This window comes from Thamnophis sirtalis, unplaced genomic scaffold (genome assembly GCF_051295495.1).
Source record: "Thamnophis sirtalis isolate CommonGarterSnake01/CBP01778 unplaced genomic scaffold, rThaSir2_p1.2 scaffold_8, whole genome shotgun sequence".
In the NCBI taxonomy this organism is placed as follows: domain Eukaryota; kingdom Metazoa; phylum Chordata; class Lepidosauria; order Squamata; family Natricidae; genus Thamnophis; species Thamnophis sirtalis.
In genome coordinates, this window is record NW_028261388.1 from 26,407,522 (window position 1) to 26,431,385 (window position 23,864).

General features: G+C 38.6%; 1 protein-coding gene across 2 annotated transcripts in view; it reads left to right on the forward strand.

Moving 5' to 3' along the window:
* The first annotated feature begins 244 nt into the window (after positions 1-244).
* The window catches only part of B4GALT4 (beta-1,4-galactosyltransferase 4), a 40,307-nt gene continuing 16,687 nt past the window's right edge, over positions 245-23,864 (forward strand). Inside the window, exons 1-2 of one of the 2 annotated variants that reach the window (XM_087721309.1) lie at positions 245-471; positions 12,752-12,991. The gene's annotated coding sequence lies outside the window, so the exon portion shown is untranslated. The remainder of the gene's footprint in view (positions 472-12,751; positions 12,992-23,864) is intronic. The other variant, XM_087721308.1, reaches the window with a different exon arrangement.

Sequence of the window (23,864 nt, forward strand, 5' to 3'; positions counted from 1 at the left end):
TCTTAATTGCCGTCAATTTTGACGAGAGCCTCATCAGCCTCAGGTGGCGTTTTCCTATGATTACATCTTACGCCAAGAAGCAACGGTTCAGAGCGGCTCTGAACACAGCATGGAAAACGAGTGTCCCACGAATGAAGGTCATGACCATTTCTTAATGATAATTAAGGCACGGGTAGTTTTCCTGCCATACTGCGAAGAACATTTAGGGAGAGAGACTGAGTGAACACAGAAAGAGACGCGTCGAACAGAAAGCGGTGGGCTGCAGAGAGTTATCTGTTGCCAGGCCCCGTTTCTAGGCAACCACAGCGGCGGGACCAAGATCCGTGACGCTCTACTTGCAGGGAGGAACCTCTATGGTTGCGAAAAGTAGCCGTTCTGCCTTCCTCTCCGTGGTTGGTGGGGCGTTTGGCTGGCAACCCGGGGCTTAGGAGGGGGCGATGGAACGGGAAGGAACGTTTGGTCCAGCAACGCGTGAGTACCGAGCAGGCAAGGGAGGAGGAGGAGGAATGCTTGGTTTCGGGTGCTTAAGACTTAACTCGGTTTCCTCTCAAGAAATATCGTGTTGTAATATGGTGTTAGGAATGTTACTCGGGAGACGAATCCTCAGTTAGAACAGAATAGACTACTTTATTTGGCCAAGTGTAATTAGACACACAAGGAATTTGTCTTCGGTGCAGAAGCTCTCACTGTACATGCAAAACAACAGAATCATCATCATTATCATACCAATAAGAGGGGTAGTAAATAAGATAAGGATAAATGGCAATACTACAGTCATGCTACATGGATAAATTTACATAGTAGAGATTAGATAAAGTGAATTGACTCCAGCTGCAGCTTTTAACCCCCCCCCCCCCCAGTAAACCTGATTCAATTAAAAGGCACGTCGGAATAGTCGTGCATGAGGTCGTATGGCAAGGCTATATCCCTCATGCATCTATTTGTGGGAAGGCTACTGAACTCCTGATATGAGTGCACACTGAAATCGGTTTCAGGCACCTTGATTTAGAAGCAAATTCGCTGAGAGAGAGGTGGGATTTGAGCGCAGAACTAGTTGTTTTCAGATAAGATGTATGAGCAGTGCCAGGCAAAACCCATGAAATGAAAATGGAAATACCTTCCCCCCACTTCCACTACCTTTCAGCAACTCCTGTGAGCTATTACCAGATAATTAAGTGCCAATTTTTAAATGTCCAATTTAAGAGGGGAATATGTAGTTAGATCTTTAGTGTTGTAATGGGCATCACCCTGGTTCCCAATAAAACAAAATGGGGGCGGGGGGGGGTAAGGGATTATCCTTTTAATATTGCACAAAACAAAATCTTCTTTCTCTCTTGTCATAAATAGATATTAATTGTAAGTTTTTTGTAAAATAAAATGCATGTTTCTGGAGTTTTGCAGAAACTTGCAAAACTTTGAAATAGCTCAAAGAAAAAGATGAACTTTCTGTGATATGAGGCATTTAGGGACTGAAGTGAGAGATACTTAAAAAAAAGAAAAGAAAATATCACCCCAGGTGACTTTGTTAAATGCTCGATTCTGTTTGGTTTTATTCTTGGGAGTCTGTATAAGAAAAGTGGTTTTATAAATACATTTGGAGAATACATGCACACACCACACAGACACACACTGGGGAAAATATGCATGAATCTCTTTGATTTCACTAGGCTGTTCATATATGATTACTGATAATATGCACTTCTATTTTGATACCTAGTTCAGGAAATGTTGAGCAATCACATCGGTTGCAACATTTATAGCTCAACATTTATATCCTGTTTGACTCTTTCCTTCAATATGACAAATTAACGAACGTGCTCTCTAAAATCATTATTTTAGTTTGCTGCTACTGTTAATAAGCCAGGATCGGTAAACAATACTTCTGATGCATAGTCCTAGAAGGAAAGGGAGCATCATACTAGGACTCTGGGAGTGTTGCTAGGAATTGTAGTTTGGTAACATTTGGAACAGTACAAATGGTTACATCTACACTTATAAAATCATTTTTGGTTTCTTTAGCTTCTGAAGAGCAACCAGGGTGTATGCTCATGTACAGTTAATGTGGCATGTGTTATTTGGTTTTTTAATAGTATTGAATTTGTTCTTTCTGCAATTACATGTACCTAAACACAATCATATTAAAATCATAGGATCAAAGGAAAACTGTATTTAAATTTATAAGCCATGCTGAATATTTTAAGGTAGAAAGCTATCTCTTTTTTAAAGTTGGTCTCTATTTCAGGTGAGAGCCTAGGAAATTTATGCAGTTTTCTTGACAACATTTTCAGAAGTGGTTTGTTAATACCTTCTTTCTAGGGCTGAGAGAAAATGGGCCAAAGTCACCCAAGTAATGTGGATCAGGGTAGGACTAGAATTAATAGTCTTCTTGTTTCTAGCAGTAGCAATATAACTTAGACGTACATACTGCTTCACAGTGCTTTCCAGCCCTCTCTAAGTGGTTTACTGAGTCAGCATATTGCCCCCAACAATCTGGGTCTTCATTTTACCCACCTCAGAAGGATGGAAGGCTGAGTCAACCTTGAGCCTGGTGAGATTTGAACTGCCAAATTGCAAGCAGCCGGCAGTCAGCAGAAGGACCCTGCAGTACTGCATTCTAACCACTGCGCCACTGTGGATCATATCTGGGTATTTTTACCCACTACACCAAACTGGCTCTCAATAGATTAGTTTTTTTAATATTTGCAAAATTTTATCGCCAGTAATGCTTCCCCTTTTTCAGTTGTTTTATTATTTCAGTAAAAAAAAATCTAGATAGTGGTTTATTAAATACAGTTCCGGTAGGATTAGACATAATCCCAATAATTGATATTTCATAAAGTTCATTGTAAAAAAAGATAAATTTAATAATTGTATTTATAGAGCTACTAGATCTGTATTATAGAAATAACTGTTAAATAATAGCAAAGAGATGCAACCCCAACTTTTTTCTGCCAATAAATGATCGTCAAAATTTTTTACAATTGTCATTTGAAAGTCTTATCCTTTAAAAAGTAACAGCATTGCAATTTGCAGGATAGATAGAAAATTGTGTAAATTTATCTGTCCTGAAATTTAGAATGCTGATATTTTTTTAAAATTCAATATTCTGATTATTTCTTTTTCTAATTTTCTTTCTGAAATCCAAAAATTATGCTATACATTTTTTCTTCCTGTTTATTTTTATTATTGATGATAAATTACTGGTTAATACTAAATAACCTGGAAGATTATGGCTCTTTTAAAATGAAAAATAGATGAATCATAAACACTCAGAAAATTTCAGGTAAGTAATGACAATAACATTTTGGTTTTCACACTAATTAGAGGGAAAGACCATAGATTAAAACCAGCACTGACTTAAATCCAAATGTATATAATAACCATAAATTTTAAATACTTATTTAAATTTTACTGAGCTGATCTAGAGCTCTAGAATCAACAGCAAGAATCTGTTGTGGGAGGTTAAGTGAGTCATGGTTGGGTAACAAGTCGTACTTGCATTTTGATTAGCATTTCTGTCTTGTTGGGTTCATCTGCCACAGAGTAGAATGGAGCCCTTAAGTCTATATTAGAAACATGATCATAACAAGTAACAACTATATTGGAGCTTGCAAGTGGCCATATGAAATGAAGGGACTTTAGCTGGTAAATGATGGGACTTAATTCCTGAAACAGCTTCTAAATTAGCAATATCAATAGCACTTAAATTTATATACAGCTTCATGATGCTTTTACAGCCCTCTCTAAGCAGTTTACAGAGTCAGCATATTGCCCCAACAATCTTGAGTCCTCATTTTACCTACCTTGGAAGGATGGAAGGCTGAGTCAACCTTGAGCCAGTGAGATTTGAACTGCCAAATTGCAGCTAGCAGTCAGCTGAAGTAGCCTGCAGTGCTGCAGTCTAATCACTGTGCCACCTCGACTAATTAGAGTATTGGTGATCGTGCTTAATTGCCAAGATACCTTACAAATTTTATTTTAATGTTGTGTTTATGTAGCATATAAAATAGAAACATTCATGACAGAAATGTATGTTTCATCATCTTCACATTTTGTGCTGTGCTTCAACTAACACTATGGAGTAAAAGTGGCTTAATATGTTGAATGTAAAATGGTCCAGTGCAAACTCTTATTTCAAGCCAAATAAAAGTTTGGCTTTATTGCTACTCCAGTTATAGTCATCATCTTGTTTGAAATTGCAGGGCAAAATTCAATTGAGATGTTTGTGTAAAACGTTTTGCTTTTATTCTGTATGTTACATGCCAAGACAGCCAGTAGTTGTAGTTTGGTCTTAGGCATGGTTGACCAATGGGAGCCATTCTCTCTCAGAAGGAAGGAGAGTATGGCAAAGTGCTTAAGAAAAATCCTTGCCAAGAAAACTGCATGGGCTACTCCAGGCAGTTGCCAGAAGTCATATCTGACTTAAGGGGCAAATAATATCATATATCATATCATATCATATATCATATCATATCATATCATATCATATCATATCATGCTATATTATCTGCAAATAACATTATGGGAGGTTATCATCTATACCCTATGGCACACATGCCACTGATGGCACATGGAACCATATCTGTGGGCACGTCAACTCAGCTCAGCTGGCCAGCTGATTTTGGGGCCTTCTGGGCCCACCAGAAATCAGAAAACAGGCTGTTTTTAGCCTCCGATGGCCTTCCGGGGGGAGGGAGGCCATTTTCACCCTCCCAGGCTCCTAAAAGGCTCTGGAGCCTGGGGAGAGCGAAAAATGGACCTTCTGGTCCAACCAGAAACCAGCAAACGTGCCATTTGGTCTCCAGGGGGGGGGAGGCAGTTTTTTAAGATAAAAGAGCGTGGGGAGAGCGAAAAAAGGGTCCACCACGCATCACGTGCCAAAAGCGTGGGGAGCGTGGGGTTGTGAGATGTGCATGTATGAAGGGAGGGCACATAGAATTATGGGTGTGGGCACATGCATGCACAAATCCCCCATGCTCCCCCCGCTTTTGGTACGTAACAGCAAAAAGGTTAGCCATCACTGATCTATAACATATAAGGCAAATATGCAAAAATGATGCTCTTAAGAGATTGAAAAAGAGGACAGCTGATATGATTACATATCTTAAGCGGGAGTCCAAATCCTGTGGAAGTGCTTTCTGAGTTATGGCCAAATTAATTTTCAATATGTCCAAAAGGAGAAATTATGAAATATGTATAGACTAAGTCATATTAAATACACTGAGTTTACTTTAAAAAACATATTTAAATTCAACAAAGCAACATTTATTTTTTTACTTTTCATTGGCTCTTACTTTTGGCCTGCTGTTCTTTTTGGAAAGGACTCTTGGTTTGAAAATGTTGCAGTCTGCTTGTTGGAATTACTGAAGAGGAAGTAATCTTTCAGATAGTCGCAATCTAATCAGGAGATTTGAATTTCTGAATGGTAATATTTATGCACAAATGAAATTAAATAAGACCGCTATCTGACTCTTAATTTCTCTGTCAACAAACCTTATAGCAGAAAGAATCTTGGGCTGTATTTTTTAAAATCTGTGTCACAATCTGATCATCCTTTCCAAATGGAAACATGCCAGATAAATCTAGGAAGAATTGGAGGATAGGGAAAAGTCTTTACAAAACTCGAATACAAATAACTATGATTACTTTGACTTCTCTGGTAAATTTTACCCAGATAGTGATATGTTTTCTAGCTAACTAAAACTTAATTGGTTTATTCTGCAGCTAGCAAGTTGCAGCTCCTGTTTTTATTCACTTGGAATTTTTACCATTCAATTTCAGGACAGATAATGTCATCGGTTTGAGGCACAGATTGTTCTGTTTTAATATTATGTGCTGACAGCAGCATTTCTTCTTTAAAAAAATTTGCACTCTGAATAGTTCCATTATCTTTATTTTTTAAAGATATAGCTGAATTATTAAAGTATGTTTAATATGCATATTCTGCCATAAAGGATCCTCTCTGTCCTCATGGGATCACTCTGTACTTCCAGCTATTTCTGCTTTATTTTTAGTACAACTGTGATTGCTTCTCTGACATATTTAAAATATGATTAAGCTTGACCCAGTGTAGTTACTTTACCTATACCTTTCAGACAATTATGCTTATTAGGGCCTGTAATAATGTTCTAACCTGCTAATATTAACAGAATAAGCTTTTTACTTATGAGGTCTTACCAATTATGTTGTTGCTTCAGGCACACTTCACATTTTGGAGGAGTTGGGAGTTCCCTTTTATAGGTAGTCCTTGACACACAACCATCATTGAGCCCAAAATTTGCTAAGACAGTCAGTTGTTAAGTGAATTTTGCCCCATTTTACAAACTTTCTTGCCACAGTTGTTAAGTGAATCATTGCAGGTGGTAGGATAGTAACATGGTTGTTAAGTGAATCTGACTTCCCCATTGATTTTGCTTCTCAGTATGTCGCAAAAGGTAATCAGGTGACCCTGGGACACTGCAAACAATCAGAAATACCGTATTTTTTGGAGTATAAGATGCACCAAGATTTTGAAGAGGCATATTAAAAGTTTTTTCACTCTGCAAACCTCCCCCAAATGGCTTGTTTTTTGGGAAAATGGGCCAGTTTTTAAATAAAGGGCATGCATAGCCTTTAGAAAGCTTATAGAGTACTCCTGGGGGCTGGGAGGGGGGCAAATTGAGCAAAAAACTGTAGAGGTTATACAAAGGTTACGTACAGGCATGAGAACTGCCATACGTCTTAGTAACCGATTACCTCAACTGTCTATGAGCTCACCTAATTAGTAGAACCAGGCACTACCAGGAACTATTGTGTTATGTGAGACTCTACCCTGGCTGGGATGGTCTTAGAGATTGACAAGGAGAATAAGCCAATAACGATGCTGTTGCTATCCATGCACTTGCTTTGCTTGTTGAAACTGTATAAAAGCAAAATAAACTCTGCACAGGCAGACAGACATTTTGGACAGCTGCTATGATGGATTTCTGAGTCCTACATCTGGCACCCGAACAGGGACAGGGACACTCTACGCGGGAACAACAGCCAATATACTTACCTGCGTCTGGAAATAGACCCCAAAGTGCACTTTCATCCTACGGGACCCCTCAAAGGTAAGTATGGGTTGCAGTCTGTCTCAGCAACAACACGTAAAAGAATTTACATTCTTGTTACAGAAATCAGGTTATACAGCATCTGAGGCAGGCATAAGGAAGCTGGTGGGAGAGATAGGGAGACAATGTCCCCGGAATGAGGAACGCTTTGTTTACGTTACTGGACAAGGATAGGACAAACTTTACATCTTGAACCTAGGGCTCCAGTATATTACATCTATGGTCTCAGTGCTGTCACGCAGTGGAAACATTTGGCTCTAAAGTTTTGGCAGGACAACAATCGACCAAAAAACTTCCGCCTGATTATGATCAAGTAAAAATTATGTTCATAAAATATGCAGACCTAAAATATGCATGTTCCACACAACATTGTTTTGAGATAGGACAAGTAGAAAAAAAGACAATAGTATAACTAGTAGTGGTACAGTGATGGCTATGAGAAATAGGGAAAGTAAAGGGCTAAGAAGAGTAAAGATGTGGGCAGATTGCTGTCATCCTTGAATTCAAAGATGGCATATTCAACTAGCCCACCATCCCCTTGCCCTGGGTGAACCAACTGGATATTCCTATCTACCAGTAAGATTTCTCAGAAATATGTCCCAGGATAACCAAAATCATTCACAGTTTCAACCCTCAGAAACCTAAAAAAGGACCAGACCATCATGATCACAGACCACAAAAGCCAAACCACGGATATAGACGGAGCACAATATTTACAAAAGCAAAATAAATACTAGAAGACAAAGAACCTTACATCCCAACAAACACTAACAGAATACAAAGCTAGACAACCGAATAAAGAGAACTCTCAGTGACTTCAGTTAGAAAGGCCAAGTTACCAAAGAAGAACAGTGGTGGATGAGAAGCAGCCAACCCATCCTCCTACACTTTTTTAAATAAAAAGAGCTTGGGCACCTCACAAGAGGAAGCAAACACTCCGTCAACTCTTCACTACAATGGTTTCAAATAGTCAGAAATGTGACTCTAGATGACGAAATCATGGCCTCATTTGAGGTCACAGCCCAGTTCACATTCATAGATCCGAAATTAGCCAAAGAATTTATGACCACATTGCTACACAGCACATCTGACTTAACCAACTACATGAAGATTGAAACACTCATGATTATGGATCTCATAAATCTCTACCTAACCACATACTTCCAATTTGATGTACAAATTAAAGGTACACCTATGGAATCACCCTTTTCAGGATTTATAGTGGAGATTGTCATGCAACGTTTAGAAGCAATAGCAATAGCAGTTAGACTTATATACCGCTTCATAGGGCTTTCAGCCCTCTCTAAGCGGTTTACAGAGTCAGCATATTGCCCCCAACAACAATTCGGGTCCTCATTTTACCCACCTCGGAAGGATGGAAGGCTGAGTCAACCCTGAGCCGGTGAGATTTGAACAGCCGAACTGCAGAACTGCAGTCAGCTGAAGTAGCCTGTAGTGCTGCATTTAACCACTGTGCCACCTCGGATAGAACTTCCAAAAATACAGCTGAAAATATGGATCAGATATGTGAATGACATCTTTACCATAATAAAAAAGACCAATTAGAGAACACTCAAAGAACCATCAACTACATTTTCAAAGGAATTCAGTTTACCAGGGAAGAAAACAACTTGCTACACTTCCTGGGCATCCTGATCAGCAGAGACCACAATGGCAAACTAAAAACACACATGTACAGAAAAATCACCTGTACCAACTAAATGCTCCACTACCAAAGCAACAACCTAACCACCCACAAGAGAAGCTGTGTAAGAACGTCATTGTAGCAACCCTGGAAACAGGAAAAAGAAACAGAACAACATTCAAATGTATCAAACACACTGGATTTCCACGCAACTTTATCAAAAAGTGCCTGCCTACTCAACTTAATCTAGCACACCCAAAAAAAGCGCTAAAAACCCCTACTTCCATAGATTAAGAACATCTCAGGAACCACCAACCTACTACTACAACTACATAAAGATCTTCAAAACAGCCTAAGCAAACCAAAGATCCAGAAGCCCCAAGAAAAAACCAACCAACCTAGGAGTCATCTACATTATACAGTAACTGCAACAAATGTCATGTAGGACAAACAGGCAGAAGACTAGCAGAACTCATCTCTGAAAACCAACTAAGAGTCAGAAGATACGATGGAAACTTTTTAATTTCACAACAAAGGGGTGAAGAAGCAGCCAGGTTGAATGCTAGAAGACTTGGCTGGCCGAACTTTTCTGTCAGTTTTCTGGGTGTGGCTTGATGGGCTGTCATGAGTGACACAAAGTTAGTCCCGCCCACTCAGTCATATGATCCCCCACCAAGCCATGCTCAGAGAACCAGTAGGGGGAAAAATTGAATTTCACCACAGTCACAATATATGGACAGATTTAACCATAAGTCCAATAGTTTCAATTGGGAAACTGACCATCCTAGACCAAGCCAAGTCCAAAAATGCTAGGGAATTTCTAGAAGCCTGGCACTTCGACAAATTAGCTGTCCAGTAGACACATAGACATAATATATATAGACTATGCAATCAACAAGACAAAAGGGGAACAAAAAACCCAAGCAATTCCCATTCCTTATTGGCACTTATAATGTTACTTAGTTTGGGTAATGAACATCTACAAGAAAACAACCTAGTTCAAAAAGCACCAAGGACATCTCATTTCAACCCTGAGCTACAAATATTCTCCTGACTCGTATATGTGACAGTTGCAGTGTTACAGAGTCATATGATAACCTTTTGTGACCTGACAAGCAAAGTCAGTGGGAAAGCCAAATTTATTTAACAAACATGTTACTTACCTTGATAACTGCAGTGTTCAATTAACAACTGTGACAAGAAAGGTGGTAAAAATGGACCAAAATTCACTAAATAAATATTTCACTTAGCAACAGAAATATTGGACTCAATTGTGATCATAAGTCGAGGAAATACCTGTATTGGAACCCTGAATTGCCTGAAACAGCTTCACTGATGTTTGAAACCATAATGTACTTGAACTTTTTCCATTTCCTAGTTTCATCATGTGATTTTCTGGAATGCATTTCAATAAAACTTATAGTTTTGACAAATTGGTGTCTGCCAAACATAACATCGTCACAGCTGCAGAGGTTTTTTAAAAAAATTATATTTCCAAAAAACATTCCTCTAGAATGCTGGCAAATTATTCAGGGACTTTTTGGAAACCTGAGATAGTTGCTTTTGCCTCCATACCCTCTCATGAATTCCATTAGATTTTGGAATTGCTAATGTTGACTTTCAGCTGGGTAAGAGATCATTCAGGTGATTTGACAAGATGTTCACTCCTGGATACATTTAGTAACACATTTCAAGATTGCATCTGGCTGCAGATCAGAGCTTTGGAAATGGTTTTGTGATATTATCCAAGCTAGTAGGCATGAGTGACCTTTATATGGAAGATTTTCAAAATTTTGTTTTGGAAAGGGCATGATATGTCTGTAGAATCTCAGAAATTCCCAGCAGCAAGGGAAGCCTTAACTTATGAGATTGATAATGGCAGGGCTGTGATGCCCAAATGACTCCCTGTATTTAATGGCATAGTCTTATAGCGGTAGGTCTCGCTTAAAACTAAGTGATTGAATTAGGGGGTGATTACTTTTCCACATTAGCCCATTGCAGTTTAGATACATTTGTGCATGAAATAATAAGCAAGTTGAAAATTTTGGTATTGTTTGGTAGCACTCCCTTGAAGGCGCCACTTAAAGTTCCAATAACAAACCCAGTGGCAAAGTTCTGCAAAACTTCAAAAATGGGAAAGGCTGTCAGAATCTAGCTAAAGAGACAGCAGCACATGTTTCTTTGCTTCTTGCTCTCTCTGTTTCCTTTGGTAGTTTCTTTTTATCTTGTTGGAACAAAAATCTGGTCCAGTTCCAAGCCAGGAGAAATATATGAAATAAAATGGAGGCAGGCTACAGGAAAGAAGGTCTCTGTTTATTTGGTAGCTAGAAACTTCAGTGATAACAGCATGTTGTCAGAATATTCATGAACTGGAATAGGACATAGCAACAGGTCAGCCAATGTATAGGCATGACAACTGGGCCAGCCAATGGGAACTATTTGGGGACTGAGAGCTATGCCAGACGGCTCAGAGCCTGGGCGTGGCTTACCTATATAGCTCTGAGTCTGTGCAAGAGAACTAATCTAGTCTTAAACTCTGAAGTCTAAACTGAAACCAATCTCTCCTCTGCCTGTGTTTTCCCTGTAACTACTACCATGTTGGAGAATGATCTATTGGTATTGTATATTTACTCATGTGTTATTATGTATATAAAGAAGTTAATGAATCTTGTTGAATCAGTTATCTCTGTGTGGTTTCTGGATGTGATTTCTGCCACAAATTCTGACAAATGTTTCTGGGGTGGCTGATAAAATTGGGTTGAAAGTAGGTGGGCTTTTATACATTCTTTGGAGCTTTGTGATTGAGATGCCTGTTCCCATGCAAGAATATGTCTTTTAATATTTTAATGGCTGTTACCAGATTCCTATGGGGTCATTTAGCGATCATGGCTAGCTCTATAGGCAAAAGGGGGAAATGCAAATGCTAGGTGTTTTGTTAGTCTGAGCTAATCTTTTCAGCTTTGGCTCCCTCCCTATTGTGTTGCTTATTTGGAGTTTCTGGCTGCTCTTTGCTTATGAATAGAGTGGTCCAGCTTTCTGAATGGATACAAAATATCCATTCCTAAATTTAGCTTCTTCAGGTTTCTGCTTGAGGCTGTTTTCCTATAGCAGGAACACTGGGACTGCTTTCTGCCTTTAAGAAGACGTCTTTCCTCTTCTCCTTCGGGGGAAATATTCTATTCTGTCTCTTTTTAATATTAAAGAATATTTTATTCTGTGGAGGAGGACCTTCCTACAATCTCTTGATAGCAAGGATGGTATAAGGCCATGATGGCGAACCTATGGCATGCGTGCCACAGGTGGCACACAGAGCCATTTGTCAGGGCACATGAGGTTTACCCTGTCAGCTAGCCAGCGCACGCCAGCTGACATCGGCCTTCTTTTGAGGCCATTTTTCACTGTCCGGAGACTTCAGGAAAGTTCCTGAAGTGCGAAAAACCTCCGGAATGCAAAAAACCGGCCCTATGGGCAAACCAGAAGTTCACAAATGGACTTCCAGTTTGCTCGTAGGGCTGGTTTTAGCCTTCCGGAGTGTTCAAAGCCTCCCGAGGGCAAAAAATGACACTAAGAGCAAACAGGAAGTCACTTCTGGGTTGCTTGTAGGGCTGATTTTAGCCCTTCAGAGCATTCAGGAGCCCTCAGGAGGCTTTTCTGAAGGCTTTTCTGAAGGCTTCGGAGGGCAAAAAATGATCCTATGAGCAAACATAAATGCTTGCTTGATTTTCCTAGGACTCTATTTTTTCAGCCCCATGCAGGCTTTTTGGCATTTTCAGCTGATCTCTCTCTAAACATACCAACTCTCTGTTCATTTTGCTTGTAGTATAAAATAACCTTTCCTGCTTAAAGATTAAGTATTCAGTCTCCATAATTTCCAGCTGGTGGTTCGTGTTACAGTTGTACTATCACTTGATACATATTGAATATATTGTGCAGCCTGTCCTGCTCCAGTGTCTTTGATAATTAATTGAAACAATCCTCAAATGCCACTCCTAATACTAACTCTGCTTTCTTCTAGAAGGAGAAATATATTAGTTGGTGATGGCAAAACAAACAAACAAACAAACAAAAAAACCAGAAATCTGGTAGCATCTTTTCCAACAAGTAGATTTTTTTATATTAATAAAGTTTGTTGGAAAAGGTGTGATTGATCCAAGAGAATCTCTTCTTGCTGGCAACAAAATCGCAGCCAAAAGCTGCTGAAGTTGGGACAGCTCCGCAACAGGAGGAAAGTGAAAAGAGAAAGTGTGTCCATCTGGTGAGGAAATTTTATTGTTATAAAATAAGACTGCCAAAAAAAAAAAAGCTAAATTAAACTTGCAAAGAAAAGAAAATAAGCGGCGAAATTAAGCTATATTGGACAGTGTGTTATCCTTTTTTATTTTGTGGATGGAAGTTTTGCAAATATTTCCTACTTTTTAAAGTGAAAGTATTGGTTTTTCTTCTTCTATTTCTCTTTTTACCTATGGATTACATCTTTTTCTTTATTTTTATAATATTGGTTTGGATGGGGTTTTTCTCTTTTTTTTGCTCCATTTAAGTATTTTGTTTCTTTTAAGCCTGGAATAAAAGAAGATATAAAAGGAATATAAAGAGGGTAGTAATATCAGAGGGAAAAGAAGTTGCACTGCCACTTGGAGGTTGAGTCCTGGAAATAATTGCTTTTTCTCTTTGATCATTTTGACTCTGCACTTCAAAGGCTTCAGCTTGTTTACAGAAGAGATAAGGAGAAGAGCAAAGGTTGTTTACACAGGTGCTCTTTGGATGCTTCTTTGGCAGCTGGAGAGAAGTGAAAACAAAACCTTGTTTTGAAACTAGAGTGGCAGTGTTTACTAGTTGGAAGAATGGGACAGTACCAAAAAGAAACCATAACATTACAACAGATTATGTTTGAAATTCAAAAATTATTAGAAACGACAGAGAGAATTGAGAAGAGATTGGAAAATCTAGATTGTAATGCAGTGAAATTTGATGGAAGAGTTGAAGATATCCAGCAAATGGAAAAAGTGGATGTTAGAGTCCTAAAAACCCTGGGGAGAAATGAACAAAGAGGCAAGATATTTGTGGATACTGACGGTGAACTGAGTATGGTTGGAGATGGAAAGAGTGGAACATGGAAAGGGAAGATAGATGGAAAGGAGCTCTACCCCAGATTTAAAGGTATAGAAGAAGAAAAAAGAGAAGAATTGATGGATTCAAGGAGATAAACTTTGACAAAAGCACTACTGATAACCAAAGATAAGCTGATTAAAGAAGCTGATGGAGGGTCTCAAATTTTATAAGATATGTAAAAAGCAACAAGTTGTGAAGAGAAGTCCACACAAATTTGATTGAAATAACCAGAAGACTAATTCCACAAATGGCAAAAGACATAAGACTGCACTATTACTGGAAAGACACAGATTGAGATATGAAAAATAATAACAAAATATTAGTCAAATTTAGTTAAAATTAGAGCATTATGTTAAAAATGAAATGATAATGGATATAGTTAGATAAATGATAACAATGTACACATATGTATTGATTTGATAAGAGGAAATTTGGTATAAATTCTAAATGGTGATCATGAAAGGAAGTTTAGAAACTCTGTTATGTATGAAAGCTTATAATATTTTTAAAAAAGAGTAAGTTAAATTTAGTTAAACTAAGAACACACAAAAAAGGAAAGGATGATGGATATTGTTAAATAAATGATTGATAATGATAATAATGTAATATTTGTATTGACATGATAAAGGGGAATTGGATATAAATTGTAAACAGTGATTAAGAAAGGAGGTTTAGAAACTTTGTTATTAAACATAATTTTTATTTAGAAAGTGTTATAAAGATGTAATGTTGCTGGATGATATTGAAAATAGATAATGGAGTGCCATCATGTGGTTTTGCTTTACATTTTGGAATATTTTATATAAAGGGACGTAAAAACAATTATAGTCGAGGTAGCGCAGTGGTTAAATGCAGCACTGCAGGCTACTTCAGCTGACTGCAGTTCAGCAGTTCGGCTGTTCAAATCTCACCGGCTCAGGGTTGACAGCCTTCCATCCTTCCGAGGTGGGTAAAATGAGGACCCGGATTGTTGGGGACAATATGCTGACTCTGTAAACCGCTTAGAGAGGGCTGAAAGCCCTATGAAGCGGTATATAAGTCTAACTGCTATTGCTATTGCTAGTCATATGAAGATTGAGGTATGATGATAGTTTTATATGTATGTATGTATGTATGTATGTATGTATGTATGTATGTATGTATGTAATGTTTGTGCTGATAAATAAGTGTGACCTTCCTCCCATATTTGGGCATACCAGGGGTTGTGACTTTATATATATATATATATATATATATATATATATATATATATGTATGTGTGTGTGTGTGTGTGTGTGTGTGTGTGTGTGTGTGTGTGTGTGTGTGTGTGTGTGTGTGTGTGTGTGTGTGTGTGTGTGTGTGTGTGTGTGTGTGTGTGTGTGTTTATCAGCACAAATAAAAACACAAATATAACAAAGGCAACAGTAAAAATATTGGGTTTCTGTCTGGATGGACTCTTATGACGAGCCTAATGACAGAGAGTGGAAGTGTGACCTTCCTCCCACACTTGGGCATACCAGGGGTTGTGACTTTAAGTATATACCTCCCACCCTGGCTGGCTGATAAAAGGAGTCGTTCTCTGTAGCTCAAATGGTTAACTCCCTGCCTGGGAGGCAATAGAGCACAGGTTCGAATCCCAGTAAGGATATGGCTAGCTGATGAGAGCTAAATAGCTTGAAATAGATCTATACTAGTCTTCCTTTATTTATTTATCAGCACAAATAAAAACACAAATATAACAAAGGCAACAGTAAAAATATTGGGTTTCTGTCTGGATGGACTCTTGTGACGAGCCTAATGACAGAGAGTGGAAGTGTGACCTTCCTCCCACACTTGGGCATACCAGGGGTTGTGACTTTAAGTATATATATATATATATATATATATATATATATATATATATATATATATGTATGTATGTATGTATGTATGTATGTATGTATGTATGTATGTATGTATGTATGTATGCATGCATGCATGCATGCATGCATGCATACATACATATATTTTATATTTTATATTTTATATTTTATATTTTATATATATATATATATATATATATATATATATATATATATATATATATATATATATATATATATATATATATATATACATACATACATACATACATACATACATACATACATACATACATACATACATACATACATACATTTAAAGTCACAACCCCTGGTATGCCCAAATATGGGAGGAAGGTCACACTTCCACTCTGTCTTTGGCTCGTCACAAGAGACCATCCAGACAGAAACCCAATATTTTTTACTGTTGCCTTTTTGTTACATTTGTTATATTTTTTTCTCCCTTTATTTATTTATCAGCATAAAATATAACATACATATATATATATATAAAATATATAACTTGATATGAATTGTAGGTGATGACTGTGGAAGGGATGCACGAAAGCTCTTTGTAATTGACACACTTTTTACAATTTGTAATGGAAGATATTTTTGTGGTGTTTGATGTGTTTTGTCTGTGTTTATTCAAAAATAAAAAATTATATTTTAAAAAAAGAATGCTGAGAAATGTCTTAATTATTTGCATTGCAAAATTGATTTCTCTTAACGCTGATCCAGCAGTACTCTGCAGCTTTCTCACTCTAAGGCTTATTGTGAAATGAACTCATTTCATTTCCCTAAGTTATATTAATGTTATTTATAGTCAAAGATAAACTGTTAGTTACACATTGCACATAATCAGGAAGATAATCACAAAGAAATGAAAGAACAATTAATTGTCAAGAACAATTAAACTAAATTAAATAATCTTTAACATAAATTAATGATTATTTAGATCTTCATTATAACTGGTATATTCAAAGCTGTTGTATTGTTCTCTCACTGTTCTACCATGAAATCTAAGGTTCTTATATATTGAATATTGCACATTTCCCTGGGGGAAAAAGTGTATTCGTTTAATTGCCTGTCACAACCTTCGTTTAATTACAGGTCAACCTTCGAGAGATATTTATTATACAAAATGGAACAGCTTTTACCCCCTGGTATTTTTTTTAGTAATATTGCCTTGATCATACTGATTCATAATGTAGGAAGTGAAACCCAACAAATGTAAAAGTCAGAATGTTGGGAAAAAACTGATTTACTCAAAACAGTCACTAGAATTTATGTCACTACATATTTAGTAGCTTTTGACAATTGATGACCGTTTGAGAGACAAACCTGAGCCGCTGTCCATGAACGGAAACCCTGCGAACTCAGCAATTCTGACTTCTTAGACCTCAATAGAAGCTGTGTGTCAGTGTAATTATGTTTTGTGCTTTCCCATATTTTTCGGTTGCACATATGGTAATTCTGAAGTAACTTCCTTTTTTTCTACTTAGCTGCCATTAAGAAGAGATGCACAGTTGCAGTCCTCTGTGTAGAGTTTTCTTTGTATGTGGATTTAATAAGCTCATTTTTCTGACTATCTTGTTGGTACTGGATGGAGCGATACCTGCAAGAATCAATAATTTATATTGAAAAAAGAAGCAAAAGTTATGTTACCTGATCATCCTGGGATAATGTCCACCCAGGTAGCCCATGTTTAATAACCCCAACAGTGGTGAAATTCATTTTTTTTACTATCACTTCTGTGGGCGTGGGACGTGGCAGGGAAAGAATACTGCAAAATCCCCATTCCCTCCCCACTCCAGGGAAGGATACTGCAAAATCCCCATTCCTCCCCACACCTGGGGGAAAGGATACTACAAAATCTCTATTCCCACCCCACTCCAGGGGAAGGATACTACAAAATCCCCATTCCCTCCCCACTCCAGGGAAGGATACTGCAAAATCCCCATTCCCTCCCCACTCCAGGGAAGGATACTGTAAAATCTCCATTCCCTCCCCACTCCGGGGGGAAAGATACTACAAAATCCCCATTCCCTCCACACTCCAGAGGAAAGATACTGTAAAATCTCCATTCCCTCCCCACTCCTGGGGAAGGATACTGCAAAATCTCCATCCCCACCCCACTCCAGAGAAAGGATACTGCAAAATCTCCATTCCCACCATACTCTGGGGCCAGCCAGAGGTGGTATTTGCCAGTTCTCTGAACTACTCATTTCCGCCTCAGAAATTATGGCGGCCATGTCAGGTTGAGATCCCAGTTGGATCCCAATGGTGAGAGTAGCAGTCACAGCCTGGCATGGACTGCCCCTGGAAACATTGTTTTTTCTTTTTTCCCTTTGATCATTTTGACCTTGCACTTCAAAGGCTTCAGCTTGTTTATAAAGAAGAGCATGGATTGTTTATGCAGGTGCTCTCTGATGTTTGTTGCTAGCTGGAAAGAAGTGAAAACAAAGATTTGTTTTTAAACTAGAGTGGCGGTGTTTATTAATTGGAAGGATGACACAACTTCAAAAAGAAACCATAACGTTACAACAGATTATGTCTGGAATTCAAAAATTATTAGAAACAACAGAGAGAATTGAGAAGAGATTGGAAAATATTGAAAATATAAACTTAATAATGTGGCAAAATCTGATGGAAAAATGGAAGATACTCAGCAAATAGAAGATATTCAGAAAATGGAAAAAGTGGAGGCTGGAGTCCTAAAAACCCAGGGGAAAAATGAACAAAGAGGCAAGATAACTGTGGATATTGACAGTGAACTGAGTGTGGTTGGAGATGGAAAGAGTGGAACAAGGAAAGGGAAGATAGATGGAAAGGTGCTTTACTACAGATTTCAAGGTATAGAAGAAGAAAAAAGAGAAGAATGGATGTACTTAAGGAGAGAAATTTTGACAAAAACACTACTGATAACCAAAGATAAACTGATCAAGGAAGCTGATGGAGGGTTTCGAGATTTTACAAGATATGTAATAAGCAACAAGCTGTGAAGAGGAGTCCAAACAAATTTGATTAAGGAAATAACCAGAAGACCAATTCCACAAATGGCAAAAGAAATAGGACTACACTATTACTGGAAAGACACAGGTTGAGATATGAAAATTAATAATAAAACACAAGTTAAATTTAGTTAAAATTAGAGCATTATGTTAAAAATGTAGTGATAATGATAAAGTTAGGTAAATAATTGATAATGATAACAGTGTATACATATGTATTGGTTTGATAAGAGGAAATTTGGTATAAATTTTTAAATGGTGAAAAAAGGGAAAAGTAAACATAGTCAGATTATTATTAAATAAATGACTGATAATGATAATAATGTAATAATTTGTATTGACATGATAAAAGCAAAAATTGGGTATAAATGGTAAACAATGATTAAGAAAAGAAGGTTTAAAATTTTTGTTAAAATTAGAGCATTATGTTAAAAATGTAGTGTTAATGGATAAAGTTAGATAAATAATTGATAATGATAACAATGTATATATATGTATTGGTTTGATAAGAGGAAATTTGGTAAAAAATTTAAATGGTGAAAAAAGGTGAAAAAGTAAGTTAAACTTAGTCAAACTATCATTAAATAAATGACTGATAATGATAATAATGTAATAATTTGTATTGACAGGATAAAAGAGAAATTGGATATAAATTGTAAACAATGATTAAGAAAAGAGGTCTAAAATTTTTGTTATTAAACATAATTAATTTTTATTTTGAATGTGTTATAAAGGTATAATGTGGTTGGATGATATTGAAAATAGATAAAGGAATGCCACTATGTAGTATTGTTTTAAATTTTGGAATGTTATAAAGGGATATTAAAACAATTATAGTCATATGAAGGATGAGGTATGATGATAGCAATATATATATAAATATATGTGATGTAAAATAGATAATTTGATATGAATCAGAGGTGATAACTGTGGAAGGGATGCACGAAAGCTGTTTGTAACCAATTGACACACTTTCTACAATTTGTAATGGAGAATGATTTTATTTGTTTTTATTCAAAAAATAAAAAAAATTGAAAAAAAAGAGGAAGTGGTACTGGCCCCTAAGCTGTTTCTGGACATGGTTCAGTGGCAGTGGGCTTCACCGGGATCAGGCGCCTTTCCCAACTCTAATGATAAACGTTTTTATGATGTTGGGCCAGAATTGGAGGCACTGGAGGTCCCCATGGTGGATGCACCGATTGTGGCTATTTCAGCTCCACCAGTGGTCACTAGTAGTCCAGAGGATTCCCTCTGCCCGAAGATAAGCGGGCGGAGCAGGCACTGGTTAAAGGTCACCAGTTGGCTGCTTGGGCCATCAAAACCTCTACCGCTTCTTCCTTTTTTGGTAGAGCGGCCCTCAAATGGCTCAAAAGATTACAGGATAGGATTCCTGCTAGTGATGTTAGGGGGCACCAGGATATTAACAAAATAAAGGCTGCTATGGAGTTTGCGGTGGACGCCTCACTTAACACCACCCATTTCAAATCCAAGTCCATGTCCGCCTCCATTGCCACCAGACGATTCCTGTGGTTGAGTCAGTGGCAGGCCGATGCCAAACATAAGTGGAATCTCGCATCAGCCCCCTACTCAGGTCAGCAGCTTTTGGTCTGCCCCTGGAGCCAATGTTAGAGGAATCCAAAGACAAAAAGAAGATTTTGCCTTCCCAGTTTAAGAAATCGGAAAATATTCCTCTTCAGGAGGTCACCCTTTCATGGCGGAGAGGGAGGCTTTTCCTCCCCTTGCTTCCAGCGTCAGTTCAGTCCTTCTCAGGGACAGCAGTATCAGCAGGACAAGTCCAATAAGGGAGGCCAGCGCTATCAGGCCAGGGGATCCTGTCGGTGGCCCGCCGGCCTTCTCTATGTGTTTTCCCCCATTCCCCTCATTCTGTGGGTGGTCAGAAGCTGCTGGAGGAGGAGACGTAGCTCATCCTGCTTGCCTGCACCATCCCTGGTTTGCGGACTTGAAGGCAATATCTGTGGTCCCACCTTGGCACCTGCCGCTGTCGCCGGATGTTCTTGGGCAAGGCTCTCTTCTACATCCGGATCTAGGCTGGATCAAGCTAACCCCCTGGCAATTGAGCGGCACATTTTGATTGTGGGACAATTATCTCCTCAAGTGGTGGCCACGATCCAAGCGTCTCATCGACAATTCACTACCTGTATTTACAACGCAACCTGGAAGGCGTTTGTCTTATGGTGTTCCGGCACCTTCGTGGCTGTGACCCAGGCACAATTATATCATTTGCTGGCCTTCCTACAGAACGGCTTGAACAAGGGTCTTTTGCCTAATGCCCTGCGATGCCAAGTGGTGGCGCTCTTGTCCGTCTTGATTTGCAGGGATTGTAACTCTCTCTCACAACATGCCCTGATTCGTCAATTTTTGTGAGGCTTCAAATCTGCGGCCACCCATAATTCAACACTATCCTACCTGGGACCTGCCCAAGGTCCTCCTGATTTTGACGGGTCCTCCCTTTGAACTGCTATGTTGATACAGCATGGGTTGCACAGGTAAACCCACCAGTGGCTGGCCAGGTTAGGTGGTCTTAATAGAATGGACCTTATAAATTCATTTTAGTTTGGCTTTTACTCCAGTGCCCTGGAGTCCCAAAGTTGACTTTTAACTTCCTCATAAGTATTACAAATAAGGCTGAACAGTGTGGCAAGACTCTGTAAAGGAGGGGTACAGGAAGCCAGACGGGGAGAGAGAGAACAGAGAAGTTGCAGAAAACTGTTGGTACGAAATCAGCTTTCCTGTTCTTGATACTTTTGTATGAATATCTGCTTTTGTATTTTTCCAAGATGTACTTCCCTGTTCTGAACAGGGGTTTTTACGTTTTGTATGAATACGCCTCTTTAAACGCCCTCTGATTGACGAAGTTTGATTAAAGGTATAAAATCACTGCCCTGGGTGTAGCCAGGCCAGTTCAGATGTTGGTGTGTGAACACGCTGAACTCGATGCATCCAACAAACCTGTTTCTCTTCCTTCGTGGTCTCAAGTCCTGATCTTTCGTAAGTAGATTACAAACCACAATCTGCTGCAACACCTGCCTGAGGTATCTATCCTTCAAAGTATTATTCTTCGTAGCCATTACATCGGGAAGGAGAGTTTCTGAGTTGGCAGCCTTGTCTGTGCAATAGGACTTGCGCGTATTTTACCAAGACAGGGTATTTTTGAGGCTGGACCCCTCCTTTGTGCCCAAAGTCAACTCTCATTTCACAGGGCACAGGAGCTGGTGCTCCCAAACTTTTGTCCGTCTCCTACCCACAGACTAGGAAGACAGTTGCATAAGCTCGACGTGAGGCGGGCTCTTCGAATTTACATCCGCTGGACTTCTTCAATTCGATGCACTGACGCACTATTCGTATCTTATCAACTGACATCCTTGGGACTTAAAACATTGTCCGCTAATTTGGATCGGTGGGTCAGAGCCTGCATTACCAAGTCGTACAAGTTGTAACTGCAGCCAGTTCCTGATCGTATCTTGGCACACTCGACGAGGAGTGCAGCGTCTTCAGCTTCCTGGGCCACTCAAGCCTTACTTGAGGAAGTTTGTCGTGTGGTAACTGGACATCCCCGTCGCCATTCATCCGGCACTACAAAATCGACATTTACACGTTGGTGGATGCAGCCTTTGGCAGACAGGTTCTACAACGTGTGCGAGAGGCTAAAGAACGTTCAGTCCGGTCGCAGGCCCACCCGTAGGGACACTACTAGCTTTGGTATGTCCCATTCATGCATGCTGTCTCCACCAACAATGGAGATTGGACGTTGGCTTACTTGATACGCTTAATCTCTGGGAAGGTGGAGACAGCAGTCATCCCCACCCTATTGAATTGGTCCAGTCCGAAGTTGGAGTTGTTTCCTTGATGTTACCATAGCACGTCTGTCTGCAGATTGCATTCATCATAAAAAGCTAGTGAGGCCAGTGAAGAAGGCGGGATATGCAAATCTTCATACTCAATCCCATTGGATGATAACGAAGTTAACCCATTCATGGTCTGCCCAGCTGGTCCTATATTGGGCACCTGCTGACCACACATGACTTCCTGAACTACCGTTTGTTCTGCACAGTCACAGCTTTGAGTGGTCCCTGAATAAATGGTCATTAAGTGAGATTACCTGCATTGCAAATCTATGCCAATGTTTAGATCTTGGAAATCTAGAATGGGCTAATGCAGTTTTATTTTTTAAATGTATATTAAAACAGGAATCTGATTCATAAGTATTGCATCACATTCTATCAACCAGACCACACTTTTATATGTAGAAAGCAATGATGGTACCTGCTGTTTTAAAGCGTAAAAATTGCTTTGAGGAAATACAATGAAAGCATTGAAGCTTTGGTTCACAGTTCTTTTGCTTCAGTTTGGCAGAATATAGCAGTGCGGCTGTGATTATAGAAGTGCAGTAATTTGAAGAGTTGGCCATAAACCAAGATGCTCGAAATTAAAAACCAGTGTTTTTGAACAGGAGCCCAGTAAATAATATTTTGAAACGATCTCTGCTTTGTGTATCAGTTTAAAATACCTGTTTTTCAGCTGAAGATATTGTTTTTTATTGCCCACGAATCTGAATATTCTGATTATGCAGCTCACAGACCATTTTAATGTAAAATATAGGGATACTTTAAAAAAATTTAATTTGAAATCAGACACTGCGTATGTAATAATAGGGATAAATGCATAGGGGGAAAATTTCGAGAACTCAGTACTCATTTTCCAGAAGTCCTCTGGGTCTACATATCCTACATAACCATCCACTATATAAGGATAGATGCATATTCCACCATAGTGGATAGTTGGAGAGTCCTTAATTCTGTCGCTTATCTTCAAGAACTTCCTGCTATAGGGAGTGGTAGTTCTCAGTGTATCACAGGGTTAGGGTTAGGGAGTTCTCAGTGTATTACTTGCCTTCGAGGGAACATCTCACCTGGCCATCTCCCTGCTAATACAGGTGTGACAGAGATATGGGGTTTTGGTATGCTGAGTTTTTTTTTCTGACACATTAAAAGAAAAAAAAAGAAAAGAAATTTTATAGTGCCACTTCATTATTGATTTTATTTAAAAAAGGAAAGGAGAAGATAGAACCTCTTTTTAGATAATAGCAATAGCAATAGCAGTTAGACTTATATACTGCTTCATAGGGCTTTCATCCCTCTCTAAG